This window comes from Rana temporaria, chromosome 5, assembly GCF_905171775.1.
Source record: "Rana temporaria chromosome 5, aRanTem1.1, whole genome shotgun sequence".
In the NCBI taxonomy this organism is placed as follows: Eukaryota; Metazoa; Chordata; class Amphibia; order Anura; family Ranidae; genus Rana; species Rana temporaria.
In genome coordinates, this window is record NC_053493.1 from 397664381 (window position 1) to 397683552 (window position 19172).

The 19172-nt window shown below is 47.3% G+C and overlaps 1 protein-coding gene across 7 annotated transcripts in view; it reads right to left on the bottom strand.

Moving 5' to 3' along the window:
- The window catches only part of CYRIB (CYFIP related Rac1 interactor B), a 211357-nt gene that overhangs the window by 74445 nt on the left and 117740 nt on the right, over positions 1-19172 (bottom strand). For all 7 annotated transcript variants that reach the window (XM_040354966.1, XM_040354967.1, XM_040354969.1 and 4 more), the window contains one exon: positions 8078-8146. The gene's annotated coding sequence lies outside the window, so the exon portion shown is untranslated. The remainder of the gene's footprint in view (positions 1-8077; positions 8147-19172) is intronic.

Here is a 19172-nt window from a genome sequence, read left to right on the forward strand (position 1 = left end):
ACGACGCAGGGCAATGTTAAAGCCCGTGCTGGAGTTGGCCAAGGAGCACGGACACACTTACAGATGGGGGTATCCCCTTTCAGTGACCTTCCGTAAAGAGGGCCGAGCCTACACCCTGCAGACGCCGGCGGACCTACCCGGTCTATTCCAGTTCCTGGGAACGGAACGAGTACCGGTACCTGACTGGCTCCAAATTCTACCTAGACAGATCGGAAGATCGGGCCCCTCCAATGCTGGAGCTCCGTACCCACCACGCCAGCAACGACAGGGTAGGGGGAGACGGAGAGCCCCTTCTGGAGGAGGACTACAAGGTTAAACCGTGAGTAGGCCCTGGGCCGCAGCTGATCACCTGAAATGTGCTCAACCCCCCCTGACGTTATGACATTATGCCAAAGTTTGGAGAAGATCCTCCACAGTTGAGTTGGCGACCCTGTCCCTGCTCCTTGTGGGCCCCCCCTGCTCAGGATCTCGCCACGAGTACCAGGAGTAAGTCGGGGGGAGATTACAGGAGCAGACCCATCCCCCTGTTATGGCCCGGCAACACCTTCCCGTCCCCAGGAATATGGGAAGGGAGATGGAAATTGGGTTAAACCACACTGTCCAGACCACCCCAGCGGAACAGGGCCACTGATACGAGAATCGGGACAAGGAACCTTCCAAATCCTTAGCATACACTCTCAGGGAGCCTGTTCTGGCTTGTACACTCTGCCGGAAGCTTGCCCATTCTGGAGGAATCCCCGTGCCGCGATGCGCGGATCTTGACTGAGATGGCCCGAGAGGGGTGGGGGTGGGGGATGGATACCTATGTTGCCCCTAATTAACCAGGAATGCAGGACGTTGTGTCAGGAGCTGGGGATGGTTGGCACCACGGTACACCCCACACCGCCGGGGGGCTCCCCGGTGGCCCTGGGTGAGGTCTGAACTCCCGCCGAGCCCCGGAGGCTGAGAGTCCCCTAGACGACACCTGGGGGAACCTGTTTGGTGACTAGCTGGGAGACAACACTGAGACGAAGCAACCTAAAGCGGGAAACAGAGACGGAATGTTTAGCTCTGATGGTTGGTCGGGAGGTGGGGGGCTCGAGGGGAGAGGGGGATGGGATATACACACCAAGGTAAATAGGGGGTGGATGGGCGGTGAGACGGCTCTATGATTAATGAGGCCCTGGATGCTGAACTAAATACGGAGGAAGGCTGATGCCTCCAGATATAAAGGAGATAATGCTACTGTTACATGGTTAAATGCATAATAAGTTTATTACAAGATAAAAGTAGTTATGTCTAGATAGACCATTCTCGCAATGTTTCTGCTGACTGACATGTTGAATACGATTGTTTTGCCTTGCATTGTTACCGACTGTTGGCCGGGGGGAGGGAGACGGGGTCCGGGGGCTCGCTCCACTGTGCCTGTCTACCTACCTACCCACTTAGGCCCACACTCGAACTCCAGCCAACGGCTGGCGAGTGTTATAGCCGTTTAGGCTACTTTAGATTCTCTTTTTCCTGCCGCACACTCTTGTGCTGGCCTCCTAACTCAAACCTCTATCTTACACTATTCTTTTTCCTTGCAGACTCTTTTTCTGCCTACCCCCCCTATTCTTGGACTCAGCTTACCTGTTAAGCACCCGTTCCCCCCCCCTCCCCACCCCTACCCTCTTATCACTCCCATAACCCGAGTCGCGAGGATGGACACGCTAACAGTAGTGTCGCTGAATGCCAAGGGGCTAAATATCCCGGAAAAAAGGAGGATGCTCCTACACGACATGCGCCGGATGCGGGCGGATGTGGTCCTACTCCAGGAGACACATTTTAGAGATAACAACCTCCCGGTGTTGAAGAACAGATTTTACCCCACGGTATACCACTCCCAGTACACGGAGGCTAAGTCCAGAGGGGTGTCCGTCCTCATCTCGGCCAGGATCCCGTGGACCCTTGGGGAGGTGAGAAGAGACCAGGAAGGCCGCTCGCTGTTCCTGAAGGGACGCATCGGACAGACGCAGGTAACCATTGCAAATCTCTATGCCCCTAATGACCGACAGGACAGATTTCTTGCGAGACAGCTGACACAACTGAAGCACTTTACGAAGGGCCAACTGATAGTAGGAGGAGACTTAAACATTCCCCTAATACCCCAGGAGGACACCTCCACTGGACGATCCACTATCTCGGGAGACCTTCGGAAACGGGTTCACGCGACGCTCCATGGACACCAACTGGTGGATGTTTGGCGCCTATTGCACCCGGGCGAGAGGGACTACACCTTCTACTCGACACCACACCAGTCCTATTCGAGAATTGACATGTTCCTGATACCTCACCGGCACCTAGCGGCGGTTAAAAAAGCCCTGATAGGTTCGGTGACCTGGTCAGACCACGCACCAATACTGTTGATGTATGACCTAACAGACAACCTGACTGACCGAAGACAGCCGTGGAGACTTAACGAGAGTCTGCTGCAGGACAAGGACACTATCACAGAGGTAGTGAGAGAGCTGGGCCACTATTTCAACACAAACTCCACCACGGACAGCGACCCAGGGGTGGTGTGGGAGGCCCACAAGGCAGTAGTACGGGGAATACTAATCAAACACGGGGCACGGCTGAAAAAGCAGAGAACGGAACAACTAGATGCACTGCTTTTGCGGCTGCAATCCCTTGAGACCCAACACAAACAACAACAGACAGCGCAGGTAACATCTGACTTAAACACCACTCGAGGACAGATTACAGACCTGTTGCGTCATAAGGCTAAGGCGGCGATGCAGGTCTGTAGACGGACAGTATATGAGTCAGGAAACAAATGCGGGAAAATGTTAGCCAGAGCGATACACACGCAGACAGCAGCGTCGTATATCCCGCACATTACAACGAACACAGGTGGCAAAGTGTCAGTCCCTAAACAAATTTCCAACGAATTTAAAGAGTTCTACCGAGACTTGTATAATCTCCCCTCTAACTCCCCAGACCGGGGTACGGACCGGTCCCTGACTTATGTTTCCGACTCCCAAATGCCGACGCTTACTCCGGAAGTGGTTGACCTACTAGACGAGCCAATCACCATGCTAGAGCTTCAGACAGCCCTGAAGACCGTCAAGCCGGGAAAGGCCCCAGGCCCGGACGGATTCACGACTCCTTATTATAGGACCCTGCTCCCTTCCCTGGGAGACCGACTGCTACACCTGTTTAACACACTGAGTGCAGGAGGGAATTTCCACTTCTCCACCCTGCAAGCGCAGATAGCAGTGATACATAAGGAGGGGAAGGACCCGGGACAATGCGGCAGCTACCGCCCTATATCGCTATTAAATTCGGACATAAAACTATTCACCAAAATTATCGCCACGCGAATTCAGAAACACCTCCCAGACCTGATACACCCAGACCAAGTGGGCTTTGTGCCGACCAGAGAGGCCAGAGATAACACGACCAAAGTCTTAAACTTACTGCACGCCACCAACACCACGAAAACGCCTGCAGTTTTTGTAGGGACAGACGCCGAGAAGGCGTTTGACCGCGTGAACTGGCGATTTATGTTTGCGACTCTCAGGCACATAGGACTGGGACGGCAAATGATGAGCTGGATAACAGCGGCGTACACGGGTCCGTCGGCCAGAGTGAGGGCGAATGGTGTGACGTCGGACCCTTTTCCGATCTCAAACGGAACCAGGCAGGGATGCCCGCTCTCGCCCTTGCTCTTTGCCTTGACGCTCGAGCCGTTTTTGAGACGGATCAGATTGAACCCAGACATTACGGGGATAGCCATAGGAGGCCGCCAACATAAAGTATCGGCCTATGCGGACGACATGATGTTCACCCTGACAAACCCAGAGACTTCACTACCGGCCCTCATGAGAGAATTCGGCACGTACGGCGAGATATCACACCTGAAAATAAACATGTCTAAGTCCGAAGCGATGGGGGTGAGGATCCCCCGGACACGACTGCAGAACCTCAAACAAAATTTCCATTTAAAATGGACGGATACGGCCCTGACATATCTCGGGACCCGTATTCCACCGAAAGTATCGGAAATATTTAAACTCAACTTTCCCCCGCTGCTTCAAACGGTTCAGAAGCAGCTAGATCAGTGGTCTGCGGGACTGCACTCGTGGTTCGGGAGATGCAGTATTCTCAAAATGACAGTGCTACCGAAATTCACATACCTACTACAGGCGCTCCCCATACGCATACCGGCGGCTTACTTTGAGAAAGTCCAATCGATGTTCGGGACATTTATGTGGGCGGGCAAACATCCTAGGCTCAGCAGATCGACACTTTACCTACCCAAAAATAACGGTGGCCTCGCGGCGCCTAGCGTGCGGATGTACTACTACGCGGCGCAGCTGAACCGACTAGTGGACTGGTGCCGTCACACACAGACCAAACTGTGGCCACATTTGGAACAGGCGCAGTGCGACGTACTGTTACGGTCCGCCCCTTGGTGCCAAACTATAAAATCAAGAGACGTAGACAATCACCCGTTGATTAGCAACACCATTACGGTCTGCGCGAGGCTATTTACGCGGTATCACCTAGCATCGGCTACCTCGCCCCTACGCCCGATCTTGGGTAACCCATCTTTCACGCCGGGCCTTACAGATGGCAAATTTCGCGCTCTCCGAGACTCGGGTCTTTACCAGGCCTCACATTTTAGCGACGCTGGCCGTTGGAGGACGACGGCAGAACTCATGGATCCGTCGGGCTCTTACCGGCTGGATTTTCTGAGAGCAGGGCAGCTGAGCCATTTTCTGCGCACGCTAGCCCCGCCCCATGGGACTGGACACGCCCTTACGGCCTTGGAGGAGGTGTGCGGTGAGTCGGAACCGCTCCCACATGCCCTGTCACTAATGCACGAAATTTTGATCACACCGCCGGCAGAACACCGGATTCCGAGCCTAGGTAAGTGGGAGAGGGATCTAGACTGCCAATTTACGCCCACTCAGGTCAGTCACATACTTAGATTTACACACAAATCATCGATCTGTACAAAGATACAGGAAACGAATTTTAAGATACTGACGAGATGGTACCGAACACCGGACCTGCTACATAGACTGTTCCCATCATTACCAGACCTCTGCTGGAGATGTCAGACGGGTGAGGGCACGATGCTCCATGTCTTCTGGTCTTGTCCACGTCTGCAGACGTACTGGGGGGAAATTCGGCGGATAACGCAGATGTTTTCGGACCGCACAGTCCCAAATGCCCCAGCATACTTTCTCCTCCACGTAAACGAAACTCCGACGCGAATATACAAGAAGTCAGTTGTCAGACACCTCCTAGACGCGGCAAAAGCATGTATACCGCTATGCTGGCGGTCTCCAAACCCACCGACAGTGGCCATGTGGCTGCGGAAAGTGGACGACATTAATACAATGGAGGATCTGACACTGACGAAACAAGACAGGACCGAACGATACACCCAGACATGGAGGCTGTGGAACGCTTTTAGATACTCGGAGGAAGGACAAGCTCTTAGAGTGGAGTCCGAGCTGGCGACGGAAAGCGAACGCTGCTCACTTGACCGGGAGACTAACGGACAGGCGGAACTCCTGGATGGGACCACTGAGACCCGATGACCCCCGGAACGGGTGAACTCCGTACTCGCGCCTCTCCCCCCCCCTCTTTCCCCCCCCCCTTACTCCCCCCACCCCATCCTTATCCTACTTCTCTTTTATCCTACTACCCCCCTCCCACACAACCTCTCTCAATCCCTCTTTAGTCGCCAATATGGCGGCACTTACTCTCTATTTAACGCTCTTTTCTCTACTGACTAACGCTTAGAAAACGGAAAAAGGGGGAACTGAGCCCACTGTTCCTTACATACGGTCGACTCCTTACCAGACTTGACCCCTTGAAAGAGGGCGAGTGAGGCACATACTCCAGAGGCCGCAGGGGTGATACGGGGGTTTGGAATTTATATGGCGTGGCCTACATCTCTTTTGGTACCAGATAATGCCCCCGATATACCGTCCTCCTATGTACGTATATATGTAACCCTTGTCCTTTATATTGAAGATGCAATTACTGTAATGTATGTGTTGTGGTTCATGTGGACCAGTTTCCTGCTACGTATAAATAAAAAATTTAAAAAAAAAAAAAAAAAAAAAAGTTAGATCGTGTGTATGGGCATTTAGATCGAACAAGAGCAGACTAAAGCCTGGTACACACGATTGGATTTTCTGTGGACAAAGCGTGGGACTTTTGACCGAAGGGCATTGGCCAGGAACTTGTATTACATACAAAACAGCAAAAAATTATCGATCAACAAACACAAAACTACGTGGTTTTTCAGCCCTTTAGCGCCACCCTTTGGGCAACTTCTGCTAATGTTGTTTTATGTTGAGCATTGCTTCCGAGCATGCGTGTTTGTACTTTGGAGTTTTAATCCGACAACATACATTTGTTGGCGGACAATTTTAAAGCATGCTATCCCACATTTGTTGGCGGAAAATCCAACGGTCAGATTTTGCGACAACAGCCCGTCATCGCACAATTCCCCGTCGGATAATCCAATCGTGTGTACGAGTCTGTAGATGGAACAATACTCAGCTGGTCCCTTTGAGAAAAGCCAGCATTGACTGCCAAGCAATTAGCACTTCAAGCATCAGGTCCGTGGTAACTTTTGGCAACTTGTATACTACTTTCAGCACAAGCTTCTTTTACAAAACACTGGGATAGAGATATTGGGCCAGATTCACGTAGGGAGCGCGTATTTGTGTGCGGGCGTAACGTATCCTATTTATGCTACGCCTCCGCAACTTTGACAGGCAAGTGCAGTATTCACAAAGCAAAGTTGCGGCGTAGCGTAAATTGGCCGGTGTAAGCCACCTAATTCAAATCTGTAAGATGTGGGCATGTTGTATGCAAAATCATCGTGACCCCACGTAAATGACGCTTTTTACGAACGGCACATGCGCCGTCCGTGAAAATATCCCAGTGCGAATGCTCCAAATTAACCCGCAAAAAGCCAATGCTTTCGACGTGAACGTAAATTACGCCCAGCCCTATTCTCGAACGACTTACGCAAATGACGTAATCGACAAAAAAATTGACGCTGGCCCGACGTCCATACTTAAAAGGGTTTTCCACCCATTTTTTAAGTTTATTAAAAGTCAGCAGCTACAAAAAGTGTAGCTGCTGGCTCTTAATAAACTGACACTTACCTGCTCCAGCGACGCGCCGGCCGGGGGTCCGCTCCTCTCTCCCCCCCTCCCCAGCCGGCGTCTTCATTGTCACTGTGGGCACCCGGCCGTGACAGCTTTCGGATTCACGGCCGGGCACCCACTGCGCATGCGCACGCTGCGCTGTTTGATTGGACAGGCGATCGCCTGGGACCTGTCACGTGTCCCAGGCGATCGCCTACAGGGAGGGGCTGCCAAAAGGCGATATGACGCATCGCCTTAGCAGCCCCTAGGCGGAAGGAGGAAGTGGGACAGGAAGTCCCCTTCTCCTGAAGCCCCCACTCCCCCCCCAAAAAAATTACATGCCAACAGTGGCATGTAAGGGGGAGAGGAGTGGGTTAAGAGGAAGTTCCATTTTTGGGTGGAACTCCTCTTTAACATTGGCTGCGCCTCATATAGCAGGGGTAACTTTACGCCGGAAAAAGCTTTACGGAAACGGCGTATCTATACTGCGACGGATGGGCGTACATTCGTGAATAGGCGTATCTAGCTGATTTACATATTCTAGGCGTAAATCAGCGTACACGCTACTATCGGCCAGCGTAAATATGCAGTTAAGATACGACGGCGGTCGTATTTTAGCAACATTTAAGCGTATCTCAGTTTAAGCATACGCTTAAAGTTGCAACGGCGTGGATTCGGACTTACGACGGCGTATCTACAGATATGCCCGTCGTAAGTCTTTCTGAATCCGGGCCATTCTCTTTTCTTGCTTAGACATAATATAAATGAGGCAGAAATGGGAATCACACACACACAAGAGCTATAAAGACTAAAATCATTTCCCCTGGAAGGGAACGCGGGTCCCGGCTTGCAGCTCTCTTTGGATAAGAGTCACGCTAGAACATTTCTGCATTAAGCAACTGAAGTCCTGGGACAGCTGAACAAATATTTACCAGCAGATGAGAGGCTCTTCAAGTGGTTTGCGGATTCCCCTTTACACCAGATGAGGAGGTGCGGCGGATCTAAAATGAAAAAAAACACAGGCGGTCAGTCAAGCATGAAGAGGGCACAATATCAGGTATACAGGCCTGTCTCCAGTCATAGCATTCAGGGCTTCATACACTTCACAATGTATACAATGCAATACATGCCGTGTGAATAAAAATTGCCACCATAAACCCACAACCATTCCCATTGCTTTGTCCCATGCCATATACACGATACACAAGCACACATGTTGTCAGGAAAACAAGTTTTCACATATGGGGAGGGAAACCACAAACAAGGGGCATTCAAACTTCATAAGTCTTTCAAGTGTGTTTCAATTTTTTTATTTTTGGAGGGCCCTTTTCTGTATTCGATTGCTAGAAAAAGCACCAAAAAAACACAGCAAGCAGGTTTTTTATTATAAATCCAATAAGGGTACATAAGGGTCAATTTATCCAACTGCCCAGATGTATAGCCAACACCCAGGAACATGCGCTATTATTCACTTAATGACCAGGCATTTTTCTGACATTTGTTGTTTACAAGTAAACATCTGTATTCTTGGCTAGAAAATTACTTGGAACCCCCCCAAAACATACATTTATTTTTTTAGCAGAGACCCTATAAGCAGTGATGGCGAACCTTGGCACCCCAAGTGTTTTGGAACTACATTTCCCATGATGCTCCACTACACTGCAGAGTGCATGAGTATCATGCGAAATGTAGTTCCAAGACATCCGAGGTGCCAAAGTTCACCATCACTGCCCTAGAGCAACCTGGGGCCTCTCCAGCTGTTGTGGAACTACATTTCCCATGAGGCATTGCAAGGCTGGTATTTACAATTACTCCCAGAGGCGGTCCCTCCTGTCCTCCAAGGGCATAGAGCCAAGTGGGGGCTATCTTGCCTTTACCCGACTTCCTGCCTAGCCATCGTCCGCATCAGATCGGTTTCTAGGCTTACCGACGACTCCAGTAAGCTCAGAAACGACCAGGAAGTGACGAGAGGGGGGGCACCTCTTCCGTCGACTATAAAAGTGATCTTGCAGCGAATTCACCGCTGGGATCACTTGTATCTGAAAGTCTGCCACCTAAGGGATAAAAACGATACCAGGTTATGGTAGCTAGCGGCTTCCATAACGGTATTTGACGCCAAAATCATGACATATATTCCCAGTTAGGCGGTCGGCAAGTAGTTAAAATCTTTAATTACCCCCAAACTACCACTGCAGAAAAAAAAAGAAAAAAAAAAAAAAAAAAGAAAAGCTGTACCACTGGATAGAGAGAAAGATGGGATGAGCTGTTGGTTTTTAAACTGTCGCCTATTGATAATTTTTTGCCATTTGGCAGGCGCACACTACTTTGTGGCTTGACATATCTGTATTTATTTACTCCATACAGTCTTCTCTTTTATATGCAACAGAAAACAGAGAGATTATATCGCACCAAAATGAAAACACAAAATGTATATTTGATAAACAGTTGCGCAGTAATGATACCATCATGTTATTTTATAAGCCTTCTGCCTTCAGAAAATACTGCATGTCATGTTTTGAAGGTGTTCAGTCATTTTCAAGCCAAAAATTTTAATTTTACCATTCTCCGACAGCGACGCGGTTAAAGTGCTAATTAAGCATTCCTCCCGTTTTAATTTGGTACTCTGCATCCACAGTAGCTCTTCCTTAAAAAGAAATTCACAATGACGATCATGCGTAAGCTTTCCTACAAGACGGTGGTAGTTGAACCCTTTTTCATGTTGCCCCGAGGATACATAGAAATCAGATTTCAGTAATGAGGTTTAACCAGTTTATGAGAGCCTAAGCTCCCGCCACTCCTCCCTGCTTGTGGTGGTGGAATGTGCACTTTAGTAAATGGATCTACTCCCTGGTGCAAGACCTTACTTGCTTAGGCCTTATTCCCACTTGAACTTTTAGATCTGAAGTGTACCAATAGCCTATACATTGTGGAAGTATATAAAAGACAAAACACTATGGTGGAGAGAATGTGGCTGCTCACCCCGATAAGAATGATGAAGGAATTTTCCCAAATGGGGTTATTGCGCAGCTCAGAAACGGAGAAGTGATACCATGTAGTAAAAAATTATATTTATTCACATGTTAAAAATCGAACAAAAGTGGACAAAATTGGATAGAGCATGAGTTGCGACAGGTACACAAACAGCGTTTACATAAATGTATAAAATGTATAGGCCTTATTGCCACTTGAACTTTTAGATCTGAAGTGTACCAATAGCCTATACATTGTGGAAGAAGAACCTCTTAACCACTTTGTTACCGGGCCTATTCTGGCACTTCTCTCCTTCATGTAAAAATCACAATTTTTTTGCTAGAAAATTAATCAGAACCCCCAAACATTATATATTTTTTTTTAGCAGACATCCTAGGGAATAAAATGACGGTCATTGCAATACTTTTTGTCACACCGTATTTGCGCAGCGGTCTTACAAGCGCACTTTTTTGGGGGAAAAAATCACTTTTTTAAATTAAAAAATAAGACAATAATTTTTGCCCAGTTTTTTTATATATTGTGAAAGATAATGTTACGCCGAGTAAAATGATACCCAACATGACACACTTAAAAATTGCGCCCGCTCGTGGCATGGCGTCAAACTTTTACCCTTAAAAATCTCGATAGGCGATGTTTAAAAAAATTCTACAGGTTGCATTTTTTGAGCTACAGAGTAGGTCTAGGGCTAGAATTATTGCTCTCGCTCTAACGATCGCGGCGATACCTCACTTGTGTGGTTTGAACACAGTTTTCATATGCGGGCGCTACTCACGTATGCGTTCGCTTCTGTGCGCGAGCTCGTCGGGACGGGGCGTTTAAAAAAAAAAAAAAAAAATTTGTGTTTTCTTATTTATTTTTATAATTTTTTTACACTGAAATAAAAAAAAAAAAATTATCACTTTTATTCCTATTACAAGGAATGTAAACATCCCTTGTAATAGAAAAAAGCATGACAGGTCCTCTTAAATATGAGATCTGGGGTCAAAAAGACCTCAGATCTCATATTTAGGCTTAAATGCAAAAAAAAGAAAAAAAAATTAAACTGTAATTTTTTCAAATGACAGGAAAAAATGTTGCTTTAAGACGCTGGGCGGGACTGACGTTTTGACGTCACTTCCGCCCAGCAGAGCTATGGGGACGGGTGGGGGCGATTATCCCCTCATTCGCATCCCCACACAGGTGCCGAACGGACCCGATCGCCTCCGCCGCTACCGACGGCAACGGTAAGCGGCGGAGGGCACGGGAGAGCGGGGGGGCCCCCTCTCCCGCCACCGATAACGGCGATCGCGCAGAGACCGCCGTTATCGTTTACAGGATTGTTGGCACTAAAGATGGATACCTCGGTTGTGGCAGCAGCTGCTGTCGTTACCGAGATATCCATCTTTAAAAACAGGACGTCTTTTGACTATGGGCCGGTGGGCAAGTGGTTAAAAGACGTTACTGGGCAGTGACTCTGTAGGAGAGCGACTGAGGGTGTTATATTGTAGTTACTGGAGAGAGAATCTAAGGGCTGGTTCACACAACAAAAACGCACTCCACATTCATTCCGGATGCATTCCTGCTTGTGCGTTTTTAAGTGTTCCGGTGCATTTTTGATGAGTTTCCGGATGCATTCCATATGCTTTTTTTCCCACTGTACTGAGGTCTGGTGTGTTTTTGTGTGTTCCAGTGCCTTTTTGATGGGATTTACTACGTCCCAGTACAGTTCAGTGCAGGCAAAATGCAGCATGTTCTACTTTTTTTTTCTGGAACGCTCTGCAACTGACCGCATGGGTATGAACTATGCCATTGGAAACCATAAAAAAACAAACACACTGGACTGCATGTGGTGTGAACTGGCCATAAAGCCTTGTACACACAATCAGATTTCCATCGGACAAGGCCGAGGAATTTTGTCCGAAGGGAAACCCCTGTGAACTAGTTCTGCATAAAGACGGAAAAACTTTTTCAACCAACATACACGAAACAATGTTTTTTTTTGCTCTTTAGCACCACCCTTTGGGCAACTTCTGCCATACACTCTGCTTCTATAGACGCAAGGTAACCCCCCTCAGGAGAGCGCTTCTCCTAGGGAGTTATTGAAGGTGGGGAGGAGCCGCCGTGGGACCCCAAAACAGGTGGATCGGGGCTACTCTGTGCAAAACAAGCTGCACAGTGGAGGCAAGTATGACATGTTTTCTATTTTTTTTTTTTTTAAACTGAGCTATTAGTGTTCCTTTAAATCGTTCAGGAGAGGTTGTAAAACATCCCGTGTACATGAAGCCTTCTATGTACAAAAAAAAAAAAAGTTTAAAAGACTTTAAATGCTTTTGGTGTTTACAGAGTATATTTAATAACGCACAGCTACATGTTCAAGGAACAATGGTGGAAGGAGGACAAAAGGATCTAGTTTCAAGGAAGCAATGCTGAGAGCCAAGCAAAAAGTTAGTAAGATGTATTCTCGATATCGAAGAGGAAGTACGACGTCTGAATGGTAAACATTCCCAGCGCTTCACATTTACTTCCTCTAAGAGAATCTCATTATTTCTAAACCAAGAGACACTGCAAACAGAAGACCAAAATAATCTTTTTTTTGGTTAAACCTCAAACACCAGATAAACAACTAAATACACAACTGAAATTCAAATGTGGGAACTGTTTTACCTGCAGAGGATTTGTAATTCTAATCAGCCAACCTTGCAATCCAAGCTTCCTTGCCAGACAGCACAGGCAGTGCTTGGACCTCCGCTGCTGCACAGGTTCAGCTTGGCCGGGAACAACCCGCCCCAGACTGCTGACTGGACATATATAAAAAAAGGAAGCAGCAGGACTCTTATGACTTATCACTTTGCACCCTCTGCTCTCACCTTTAGACCCCCTTTCACACTGACGGTGCTTTTCAGGCGTTTTAGTGCTAAAAATAGCGCCTGTAAAGCGATTCTCATGCCTCCCAAGTGTGAAAGCCTGAGTGCGCTTGCAGGACGGGAAAAAAAGTCCTGCAAGCAGCATCTTTGGGGCGGTGCGGGAAATTAATGGGCAGCGCTGCCGAAGCGCCTGCAAATCACGTTGGCATCGCCGCAACACAGGCACTTTTAACCCTTTTCTTCGGCTGCAAGTGGGGGTTAAAAGCACGCCGCTATCGACCGAAAAGTGGCACTGAAACTACTTTATTGGATATGTTTTATAGCAGAAAGTAAAAAATTATTATTTTTTTTTTAAATTTACACTCTTTGTTTATAGCGCAAAAAATAAAAAACCACAGGAGGTGATCAAATGCCACCAAAAGAAAGCTCCATTTGTGGGGACCAATTTCCATCTTTCAGCACTGATGCACTTCGAATGACAATTGCGCGGTCATACAACACTGCACCCAAATGACATTTTTATCATTTTTCCCCACAAAAAGAGCTTTCTTCTGGTGGTATTTGATCACCAAAAGATTTTTTTTTATTATGTTTTTTTTATATTTTGTTAAACATTTTTGAAAATGGGTAATTCTTCTCCTTCATTGATGAGGCTGTACTGATGGGCAACGATAAGGCAGCACCGAGAGGTGGCACTAAAGGACATTGATAGGTGGCACTGGTGGGCACTGAGTAGTGGCACTAAGGTGGCATTGGTAGGTGGCACTGGTGGGCACTGAGTAGTGGCACTAAGGTGGCATTGGTGGGTGTCAGTAATGGGCATTGGTGGGTGTCAGTAATGGGCATTGGTGGGTGTCAGTAATGGGCATTGGTGGGTGTCAGTAATGGGCATTGGTGGGTGTCAGTAATGGGCATTGGTGGGTGTCAGTAATGGGCATTGGTGGGTGTCAGTAATGGGCATTGGTGGGTGTCAGTAATGGGCATTGGTGGGTGTCAGTAATGGGCATTGGTGGGTGTCAGTAATGGGCATTGGTGGGTGTCAGTAATGGGCATTGGTGGGTGTCAGTAATGGGCATTGGTGGGTGTCAGTAATGGGCATTGGTGGGTGTCAGTAATGGGCATTGGTGGGTGTCAGTAATGGGCATTGGTGGGTGTCAGTAATGGGCACGGGTGTCAGTAATGGGCACTAGTGGGTGGCAGTAATGGGCACTAGTGGGCATTGATAGGTGGCACTTGTGGGCACTGATAGGTGGCACTCGTGGGCACTGATAGGTGGCACTGGCAGGGGTTACTGCTGGCACACGAGACAGATGTGCCTCCTTCCTCTTGGGGCAGATGTCCCTTTCTTTTTGCTTTTTTTTTTTCTCCTCACGCTTTCAGCTGTCATTGGTTGACAGCTGATCACGTGGTAAGGGGCCCCTTACTCGGATCCGTGATCACCCAAGTCTCAGTGACTCGGTGATCACAGCGCCCTGCACGTCTATTGACGTCCTCCCGGCATTTGGGGTCCGCGCCGTAGCCGTCATTATGCTATGGCGCGGGCGCCAAGTGGTTACAGTAACGCAGTGCCATATCGCAAAAACTGGCCAGGTCAAAAAGGGGGGGGGTAAACTATCTGGGGCTGAAGTGGTTAACTGAACAAGCTGAAGTTAGAAGCCGATTGGCTACCATGCACAGCTGCACCAGATACAGTGATACAGTTTTAGTAAATCTCCCCCATGGTATGAATGGGCTCCGAAAGCAAAACTAAAAGTTATTAAAAACATAATACTGCCACCTAGTACATTTTTTCTGGGTATAATACTAGGGCAGCACAGTGGTGCAGTGAGTAGCACTTTCGCCTAGCAGCAAAAGGGTCGCTGGTTCGAATCCCAACCACGACACCATCTGCCTGGAGTTTGCATGTTCTCCCTGTGCATGCGTGGGTTTCCTCCGGGTACTCCGGTTTCCTCCCACACTCCAAAGACATGCTGGTAGGTAAATTGGAACTTGTCCAAATTGGCCCAGTATATATATGTATATATGTGTGTATGACTGTGTCCCAAACGTGTCATGATCCTACGTGGTAAAATGACCGCACCAGCCAAGCGGACTCTGGCTGGAAAAAGCGCCCAGAGGCGATTCAGTTCGCATGAGTTGCGCTATACAAGTCATTCATTCATTAAAAAACTTCACCAGTCTTTACTGTCACTAAACCGTACAAGGCCTGTAGCATAAGAAAGATTGCTCAAATGGGGAAAAAACTACTAAACCACAACACTCCGGGTGATTTTTTTACTACCTTATGTGATTTGTAAAATGCTTTGGTTGAAAGCAATATTTACACTTTAAATTAATTTAATCGCCCGGATCAGCTTTTTTTACTGGGTGTTTATTCCTTCTCGTTGTATTATTGATTTTACGGTATACAAAAGTCAATTCACCAAAATAGAGTGTTCTTGTTCAATAAATCATCACTAGATTCTGCCAGGTGATGATAAACAGGTTTTATGAGCCATTTATGAGTAGAGCAGAAAACAAAGCCTTTATAATGTAGCTATAAAATGACATTTTGCGGGAAATTGAGTAAAAAAAAAAAAAAAATCATTAAAAAAAAAAAAGGAACAACAACAATTGTACGCTTGAGATACCCAACACATGAGATATTCAGGTACAAGGATGAGAAAGGTTGATTTACAACCTTATCACAGCAAGAATTATGACCATTGAAATGACGATGGAGTACTGCTTGGACCTTGAAGAAGGGTGTAACACCCCGAAAGCTTGTCCTGAAAAATTGTATGTTAGTGCAAAGAAAAAAAGTATCACGGACAGTACTCAATTTTCTCAACCATTGAAATGAAATAAAGCTCCATGCACACTGGACGTTAAAATAATGTTATAAAAACACCAGTGGCTTTGCAGTGAGTCTTTCAACGTTTTTGCAACAGCGTTTATTAACGTTTTTCCGCATTAGCGTTTAAAAAAAATATATATATATATTTTTTTTCAATGGATCAAAAAACGTTAAAAACGGTGAGCCAAGTTTTTGAGCGTTTATCGACGTTTATCAGCGTCTATGGGTGTTTGGCTTTTTTGGTGGTCAGAAAAACGACTCATGGAACACGATTTTAGGGCGTTCATAAAACAGCCCATAAACGCCACTGCCGATAAACGTCCAAAAACACAAAGGATAACATAGTGGAGTTTATGGGCTTTTAAATAAAAAATTGCCCAAACTCCAAACAATGGCCGTTTATGAGCTTGACGCACCTTTAGTTGGAATGTTTTGACACCGTCAAGCGATTAAATTTTCTAATCGCGATTAATCGCATTAATGTCATAGTTAACTCACGATTAATCGCGCGATTAAGGAGGTTCACCCTTTAAAAAATTTTTTTTGTGTTTTCTTATTTTTTTTATAATATTAAATTGTGTTTTTTTATTTTTTTACATTTTGATCACTTTTATTGCTGTCACAGGGAATGTAAACATCCCTTGTGACAGCAATAGGTGGTGACAGGTACTCTTTATGGAGGATCGGGGTCTAAAAAAGAGATTTTTAATACAGCTTACCTGTAAAATCTTTTTCTTGGAGTACATCACGGGACACAGAGCGGCATTCATTACTATATGGGTTATATGGAGTACCTTCAGGTGATGGACACTGGCAATCTCAAACAGGAAGTGCCCCTCCCTATATAACCCCCTCCCATAGGAGGAGTACCTCAGTTTTGTAGCAAGCAGTATGCCTCCCAAAATGGTCCCCATAAGAGTGGTGGGAGCTCTGTGTCCCGTGATGTACTCCAAGAAAAAGATTTTACAGGTAAGCTGTATTAAAAATCTCTTTTTCTTTATCGTTACATCACGGGACACAGAGCGGCATTCATTACTATATGGGATGTCCCAAAGCAATGCTTACAATGAGGGGAGGGAGAACATCTCCAAGACAAAAGGATTTAATTTAGAGATATACTCAAATCATAATAAATCCAACTTAGTTGAGAAAAATAATCTTAAATTTTAAATTTAACTCAAAAAAGAGGAGCCCCCGGAATCCGAGGGTCTCAAACTGCAGCCTGCAGCACTGCCTGCCCAAAGGCTGTATCAGAATTCCTTCTTGCGTCCAACTGGTAGAATTTTGTAAACGTGTGGACAGAAGACCAGGTTGCCGCCTTGCAAACTTGAGCCATAGAGATCTGGTGGTGTGCTGCCCAGGAGGCGCCCATGGCCCTAGTAGAATGAGCCTTTAATGATACTGGAGGAGGCAACCCTTTCAAGCCGTAGGCCTGAGTGATTAATTGCTTAATCCACCTAGAAATGGTGGACTTTGCAGCTGCCTGCCCCTTCTTGGACCCATCCGGTAATATGAACAGCACATCTGTTTTCCGGATCTTCTTTGTAGCTTTAAGATAGGCCTTCATGGCCCTGACGATATCCAAGGTATGCAGCAACCCTTCCCTTCTGGAAGTAGGTTTAGGGAAGAAGGATGGTAATACCAAATCCTGGTTCAAATGAAAACTGGATATAACCTTCGGTAGGAAGGAAGGATGAGGGCGGAGAACGACCCTGTCCTTATGAAAAATAAGATATGGTTCCTTACAGGATAAGGCCGCCAGTTCCGATACTCTTCTTGCAGAGACTATGGCGACCAAAAATACTAACTTCCTTGTCAGTAAAACCAAAGGAATTTCAGCCAACGGCTCAAACGGTTGTTTCTGTAAACTTGACAGAACAAGGTTTAAATCCCACGGACAAAGCGGGGATTTAACTGGAGGTTTAATACGCAAGACCCCTTGAAGGAAGGTCTTAACCAGCGAGTGGGTGGCCAGCGGCCGCTGAAACCACACTGACAGAGCCGAAATCTGTCCTTTGATTGTGCTTAATGCCAATCCTTTATCCACTCCTAGCTGGAGAAAACTTAATACTCTATCGATGGTAAATTTGCGAGAAAGCCATCGCTTGGACTCACACCAGCCTACATAGGCCTTCCAGACCCTGTAATAAATCACCCTAGAGACCGGTTTTCTGGCTCTGATTAGGGTAGAGATTACTTTCTGAGACAGACCTCTACCCCTGAGAATCAGGGATTCAGCTTCCAGGCCGTCAAATTTAGATGCCGTAAGGCAGGGTGGAGGATCGGACCTTGCGATAGCAGGTCTGGCCGTAGAGGAAGAGTCCAAGGGTCTCCCACTACCATCCTTAAGATTAGTGAGTACCATGCCCTTCTGGGCCATGCTGGAGCTACCAGGATGACTGGTATGTGCTCCACCCTGATCCTGCGCAGCAGGCGGGGTAGTAACTGAAGCGGGGGAAACGCATAAAGAAGTTTGAACTGATGCCAAGGGCAAACCAGCGCATCGGTTCCGCAGGCCATCGGATCCCTTGAGCGGGACATGAACCTGTCTAGCTTCTTGTTGAGTCTCGATGCCATGACATCCACGTCCGGCACTCCCCATCTTTGGCAGAGTGCTTGAAAGATTTGTGGATGCAGAGACCATTCCCCCGGCCATAGAGTCTGGCGGCTTAAGAAGTCCGCCTGAAAATTGTCCACTCCGGGAATGAATATCGCCGATATGCAGGGCACATGAGCCTCTGCCCATAGGAGAATCAAGCTCACCTCTCTCTGAGCGGCTTGACTCCTGGTTCCCCCTTGGTGATTTATGTATGCCACGGCCGTGGCATTGTCTGATTGAATTCTCACCGGGAACCCCTGCAATTTTGACGTCCAAGCCCTGAGGGCTAGTCGAGCAGCTCTGAGCTCCAAGATGTTGATGGGCAACTGCTCCTCTAGTTTTGCCCAAGTACCTTGGCGAGTGCAACCATCCAAAATTGCCCCCCAGCCTGTCAGGCTGGCGTCTGTGGTCACTATCTTCCAAGCCACTGGGCTGAAAGATCTCCCCTTCAGTAGGTTCTGAAGGTCTAACCAACACAGACTTTGTCGAACTCTTGATGAGAGCGGCAACGGGATATCCAAGGCCTGTGGCCTTCTGCTCCATGCTGACAGGATGGCTGCCTGCAGGATGCGAGTGTGACTCTGGGCGTATGGTACCGCCTCGAACGTGGCCACCATCTTGCCTAGTAACCTCATACATAGGCGAATAGTCGGTTCCTTTTTGCTTAGAACCAGTAGGATTAATTCCTTGATGGCTTTGACCTTCCTCAGGAGGTAGAAACACTCTTTGTTGTTCTGTGTCTAATCTCATGCCGAGAT